We start from the raw sequence: 6,685 nt of genomic DNA, 5'->3' as shown, positions 1-6,685 counted from the left end.
TTAGACGGGGTATCGCTCTGTGGCCCAGGCTTGGGTGCAGTGGCCAGATCGCAGCTCCCTGCAAGCTCCGCCTCCTGGGTTTACGCCATTCTCCGGCCTCAGCCTCCCGAGTAGCTGGGACTACAGGCGCCCGCCACCTCTCTCGGCTAGTTTTTTGTATTTTTTTTTAGTAGAGACGGGGTTTCACCATGTTAGCCAGGATGGTCTCGATCTCCTGACCTTGTGATCCGCCCGCCTCGGCCTCCCAAAGTGCTGGGATTACAGGCTTGAGCCACCGCGCCCGGCCCACATGTGAGTACTTAACGCAAACTTCGTTTCATGTGCAAAACTATGAAAAATATTGCTCAAAATTACCTTTAGCCTGTGTCTATAAGGTGTATATGAAACCAGTGTTATGATGTATATGTTTTCTGTTTTTGTTCCTGGCTCATAACTCCCATAGCCCTTGTTATGGATGTGAGCCACCTTGCCTGGTTAATTTTTAAGTTTTTTTGTAGAGATGGGGTCTCGCTGTGTTGCCCAGGCTGGTCTTGAACTCCTGGGCTCAAGCGATCCTCCCACCTTGGCCTCCCAAAGCCCTGGTATTACAGCCCTCATTTCAGAAAAGGTCCCACCCCATACCCTGGGGGAAGGAATGGTGATATAAAGCCTCGTTAAAACCCATGAGGACAGTGGAGAGCATCAGGATAGCTGAACTTGTAGAGGTTCCTGGAAGGTGGTTTGTCCAGGGAGGGGACAGAAGCTCTGTGCCCCTTACCCTATGCCTTGGTCTATGCATTTCTTCATCTGTATCCTTTGTTATATCCTTTATGATAAACCGGGTAGGCTGGGCGTGGTGGCTCACACATACAATCCCAGCACTTTGGGAGGCTGAGGTAGGAGGATTGCTTGAGCCCAGGAGTTCAAGGCCAGCCTGGACATCATAGTGAGATCCTGTCTCTACTAGGAAAAAAAAAAAAAAGTAACCAGGAGTGGTGGCGCATGCCTGCAGTCCCAGCTGTTCAGTTTGCATTCCAACCTGGGTGACAGAGCAAGACCCTGTCTTGAAAAAAAAAGCTGGTAAACATTTTTCACTGAGTTTTGTTAGCCACTCCAGCAAATTAAACCCAAAGAGAGGGTGGTGGGAACCCTAACTTGAAGCTGGTTGGTCAGAAGTTCTGGAGCCCTAGACTTGTACTGGTGTGGGAGTGGGGGCAGTCTTGAGGACTGAGCCCTTAACCTGCAGGATCTGATATTATTTCCAGAAAGATTGTGTCGGAAGTGAATTAGAGGCTACCTAGTTGGTGTTCACTGCAGAATTGATTGCTTGCTTGCTCCTGGGAAGAAATCTACACATTTGGACACAAAAGTGTTCTGGGTTGGTATTGTGTTAGTGTGGAATCTAGAGGAAAAACACAGTTTGAGAGTTTTTCTGAAACAGGTAATGAATTTCACCTTTAGACTTGGGTCCCATCCTCAAGATATCTCATTATATATATGCACATATTTCAAAATACAAAAAAATCTGAAAATGGAAACACCTCCAGTCCCAAGCATTTCCAATGAGAGATATTCAACTTGTTTTTCCCCTTCCTTTCGGCACACCTAAACTGCCTGCCCCAACAAAACATTTTCCTGTCCCCACCCCTTGCCACACATACCCAGTAGTCCATTGGCAGGTCACAGAAAATTGAGGTACACGTATGATGGACATGAGAAGGATTGGGCAATAGTACTTGATATATGAGAGGGAGAAAAACCCACAAAACTTGTTTCAAAATTCAAAACATGAAACTGCGGGAAAATATAAGTCTGCTTGACATACAAACTAATGGCAGTAGGCTCTCCCCCTGTCTGTCAGATGGAAAAACACAAAAGACTGTTTCTTTCCAATTGGGACAGGTTGAATCCTGGAGGCCTGGGGCTGGCCCCACACATGCTAATAACAGAGCTGAGGTTACTGAAAGGCTGGGGGGAAGTCCTATTGAACCATTTCATCTTAACATAAGTTGGAGGAGAGTTAATTGGGCAAAGGACAGTTTAGCAATTTGCTTGATGGGGAATAACATGAGATGATTGTTTTTCCTTTGTAGGAGGGTGTTCATTACCTAGGTCCAACTCAAGAATTTTGAGAACTCTTGTTGTAGCTATCCCATGCTCACGAACCTCAGATAGGAACTGTGGTAAGGGCTTGTATTAGTCTGTTCTCATGCTGTTATGAAGGAATACCCAAGACTGGGTAATTTATAAAGAAAAGAGGTTTCACTGGCACAGTTGCTCACGGCTAGGGAAGCCTCAGGAAACTTACAATCATGGTGGAAGGCACCTCTTCACAGGGCAGCAGGAGAGAACGAATGTCAGCAGGGGAAATGGCAGGCACTTATAAAACCGTCAGATCTAATGAAAACTGTCACTATCATGAGAACAGCATGGGGGAAATTACCTCCCATGATTTGATTAAATTACCTCCCACCGGGTCCCTCCCACGACATGTGGGGATTATTGGGATTACAATTCAAGATGAGATTTGGGTGGGGACACAGCCATACCATATCAGGGCTGTTCCAGCAGGTCTGGGTTACCCTGGCGTGGAGCAACTCCAGGCAGTAGGGAGGATTTTGAGAAGGTCTAGTGTGCCTCTGGGGCAGCTGTTTTCCAATACTTGTTTATACTTGGCAGCCTTCAGGACTTCCACCCCCCTGATAGATGCGGAAAGCAGATCCCTCTGGAACAGACTCCAATATTGGAAATAAATGTACATCCATGGGAGATTGCCCAAATTAAGTATGGCATTCCTAAATAAGCCATTAAAAAGGATAGGGGCCAGGGGCTGTGGCTCACGCCTATAATCTCAGTGCTTTGGGAGGCTGAGGTTAGAGAATCACTGGAGGACAGGAGTTTGAGACCAGCCTCAGCAACATAGTGAGACCTCCATCTCTACCAAAAAAAAAAAAAGTAAAAAGGATAGGATAGGATAGAGGTTTATTTATCTTTCTAAGACAGAGAGTAAGAGTAGCCACTTTCTTTTTTTTAATTTTTTTTATTTTTATTTTTTTCTTGAGAGAGAATCTCACTCTGTTGCTGAGGCTGGAGTGCCGTGGCATTACCTTGGCTCACTGCAGCCTCCACCTCCTGGGTTCAAGCAATTCTCCTGCCTCAGCCTCCCGAGTAGCTGGGATTACAGGTGCACACCACCATGCCTGTCTAATGTTTGTGTCTTTCGTAGAGACAGGGTTTCACCATGTTGGCCAGGCTGGTCTCAAAGTCCTGACTTCAAGTGATCTGCTTGCCTTGGCCTCACAAAGTGATGGGATTGCAGGCATGAGTCACCACACCTGGCTGAAAATTTTATTTTTTCAATTATAATAGAGACAGGGTCTTGCCATGTTGCCCAGGCTGGTCTTAAACACCCGGGCTCAGGCAGTCCTCCCGCCTTGGCCTCCCAAAGTGCTGAGATTATAGATAAGCATGCACCACCATACCTGGCCTTATGTTTGTTTTCCTTTTTTTTTTTTTTTCTGAGAAGGAGTCTCCCTCTGTCCCCCAGGCTGGAGTGCAGTGGCACGATCTCGGCTCACTGCAAGCTCCACCTCCCGCGTTCATGCCATTCTCCTGCCTCAGCCTTGAGAGTAGCTGGGACTACAGGCGCCCGCAACCATACCTGGCTAATTTTTTGTATTTTTAGTAGAGGCGGAGTTTCACCATGTTAGCCAGGATGGTCTCGATCTCCTGACCTCACGATCCGCCCATCTCGGCCTCCCAAAGTGCTGGGATTACAGGCATGAGCCACTGTGCCTGGCCATGTTTGTTTTTCTTAAATTTTTTTTGTTTGTTTGTTTTTTTTTTTTTTTTTTGGGCTTTTTTTTTTTGAGACCAGAGTCTTGATCTTGTTGCCCCAGGCTGGAGTATAGTACAGTGGCACAATCTCAGCTCACTGTAACCTAACACCTCTGGGTTCAAGTGATTCTCCTGCCTCAGCCTCCGAGTAGCTTGGGATTACAGGCATACGCCACCACACACCCAGCTAATTTCGTATTTTTAGTTAATGAGACGGGATTTTCTCCATGTTGGTCAGGCTGGTCTTGAACTCCTGACCTCAGGTGATCCGCCTGCCCTCAGCCTCGCACAAAATGCTGGGGATTACAAGTGGTGAGCCACTGCACCCAGCCATTTTAATAAGGTGGGGTCTCACTATGTTGTCGAGGCTGGACTCTGGGCTTCAGGCAATCTCTCTGCTTGACCTCCCAAAGTGTTTGGATTACAGGGTGAGCCATGGCGCCCAGCCATCACAATTTTAGATGTTCACTTTTGCTCCAGAAAATCTAGTTTTAGGAATTTACCTTAAGAAAGAAAAAATAAGTGTGAATAAGATAGATGTACATATATGAAGTTTGCTGCAGTATTATTTAGAATAGCGTAATACTGGAAATAAATTTATACTGATAGGAGTTTTGGGCATTTATAGTATGTGTTCCTGAATAAGCCATTAAGCTGGGCGCGGTGGCTCAAACCTGTAATCCCAAGCACTTTTGAGAGGGCAGAGGCGGGCAAGATCACCAGGTCAGGAGATCGAAGACCATCCTGGCTAACACGGTAAACCTCGTCTCTGCTAAAAATACAAAAAAAAAAAAAAAAAAAAAAGCCGGGCGTGGTGGCAGGTGCCTGTAGTCTCCAGCCACTTGGGAAGGTGAAGCCAGGAGAATGGGCGTGAACCTCAGGGAGGTGGAGCTCGCAGTGAGCTGAGATCGCGCCACTGCACTCCAGCCTGGGTGACAGAGCGAGACTCTGTCTCAAAATAAATAATAAATGAAACCATTAAAAGGGAAGTAGTACTGTGCTCGTATATTGACATGAAAAGCTATTAATTTGAAAAAATTACAGAAAATTAAAAAGTTAAAAAAAATTTTTTTCACCATTGTGTCTGCAAAAAAGAAAATATGTTTAAGAAATTGTATGGTCAAATGGTCGTTCACTCCAATGTAATCTCAGCCCATTTTACTGAAGGCGCGCAGGAGGGTAGATGCAATGGAGGTCAAGATATCGAGACCCATCCTGGCCAACCCATGGTGAACCCCCATCCCTCCTTTTTTTTTTTTTTTTTGAGACCCGGAGTCTCCGCTCCTGTCACCCCAAGCGGAAGTGGCACTGGCCCAGGATCTCAAGCTCAGCTGCAAGCTCCGTCCCTTCCCGTGGTTTCACGCCATTCTCCTGCCTCAGCCCTCCCCGAGTAGCTGGGACTGACAGGCGCCCGCCACCTCGGCCTGGCATAGTTTTTTGTAATTTTTTAGTAAGGGAACCGGGGGTTTCAACCCAGTGTTAGGCCAGGATGGTCTCGATCTCCTTGACCCGTGTTTGTGACCCCCCGCCTCGGGGCCTCCCAAAGTGCTGGGATTACAGGCTTGAGCCACCGCGCCCGGCCGGTGAAACCCCATCTCTACCAAAAATACAAAAAACTAGTCAGGTGTGGTGGTGTGCACCTGTAGTCCCAGCCACTTGGGAGGCTGAGGCAGGAGAATCGCTTGAACCCAGGAGGCGGAGGTTGCAGTGAGCCGAGATTGTGCCACTGCACTCCAGCCTGGTGACAGTGAGACTCTGTCTCAAAAAAAAAAAGTAATAATAATGATTTCGTATAGTACTAAAAACATGTAAAAGGAGTATATACTCCAAACAATAATGGTCGTTCCTCAGGGGTGAGGTTATGGGAAGGTCTTTGTTTTCTCTTTCTTTCTGTCTTTGACAAATATCACATGCTATCAGAGAAACTAATAAAGATATTTTTGTTAAAAATATAGCTGGGCACGGTGGCTCATGCCTGTAATCCCAGCACTTTGGGAGGCTGAGGTGGGTGATCACCTGAGGTCAGGAGTTTGAGACAAGCCTGACCAACATGGAGAAACCTCATCTCTACTAAAAAAATTAGCTGGGTGTGGTGGCGCATGCCTGTAACCCCAGCTACTTAGGAGGCTGAGGCAGGAGAATCGCTTGAACCCAGGAGGCAGAGGTTGCAGTGAGCTGAGATCACACCATTGCACTCCAGCCTGGGCAACAAGAGCAAAATTCCATCTCAAAAAAAGAAAAAAAAATACATATATATATGCAAAATGCATAGAGAAGCTTTATTATTATTCTCCTTTCATCAGTCTTCCCTCCTGCTCCAGCTTTTTTTCTTCTTTTTTTTCTTTTTTTCTATACAGAGTCTCGCTGTGTCCCCCAGTCTGGAGTGCAGTGGTGTGATCTTGGCTCAGTGCAACCTCCACCTCTTGGGTTCAAATGATTCTCCTGCTTCAGCCTCCCAAGTAGCTGAGATTACAGGTGTGTGACATCACACCCAGCTAATTTTTTTATATTTTTAGTAGAAACGGGTTCTGCTATGTTGGTTGGGTGGGTCCCGCCATGTTGGTTGGGCGGGTCCCGAACTCATGACCTCAAGTGATCCACCCACCCCAGCCTCCCAAAGTGCTAGGATTGCAGGTGTGAGCCACCGTGCTTGGCCTCTGCCCCTGCTTTCTGATATGACTGGTTCTCAACTCTGCCAGCACATATTAGAATTATCTGGGAAGCCTTAAAAAACAGTAGTGCCTGAGCCCCACTCCGGAAGAATTGAATCTGGCTCCCTGGAGGTAGGGCTAGGCATTTATACTTTTTTTTTTTTTTGAGACAGAGTCTTGCTTTGTGGCCCAGGCTGGAGTGCAGGGGCGTGATCTCC

The sequence above is a fragment of the Rhinopithecus bieti genome, unplaced genomic scaffold (assembly GCF_001698545.2).
Source record: "Rhinopithecus bieti isolate Rb0 unplaced genomic scaffold, ASM169854v2 scaffold_29378, whole genome shotgun sequence".
Classification (NCBI taxonomy): Eukaryota; Metazoa; Chordata; class Mammalia; order Primates; family Cercopithecidae; genus Rhinopithecus; species Rhinopithecus bieti.
This window is presented reverse-complemented; position numbering follows the sequence as displayed.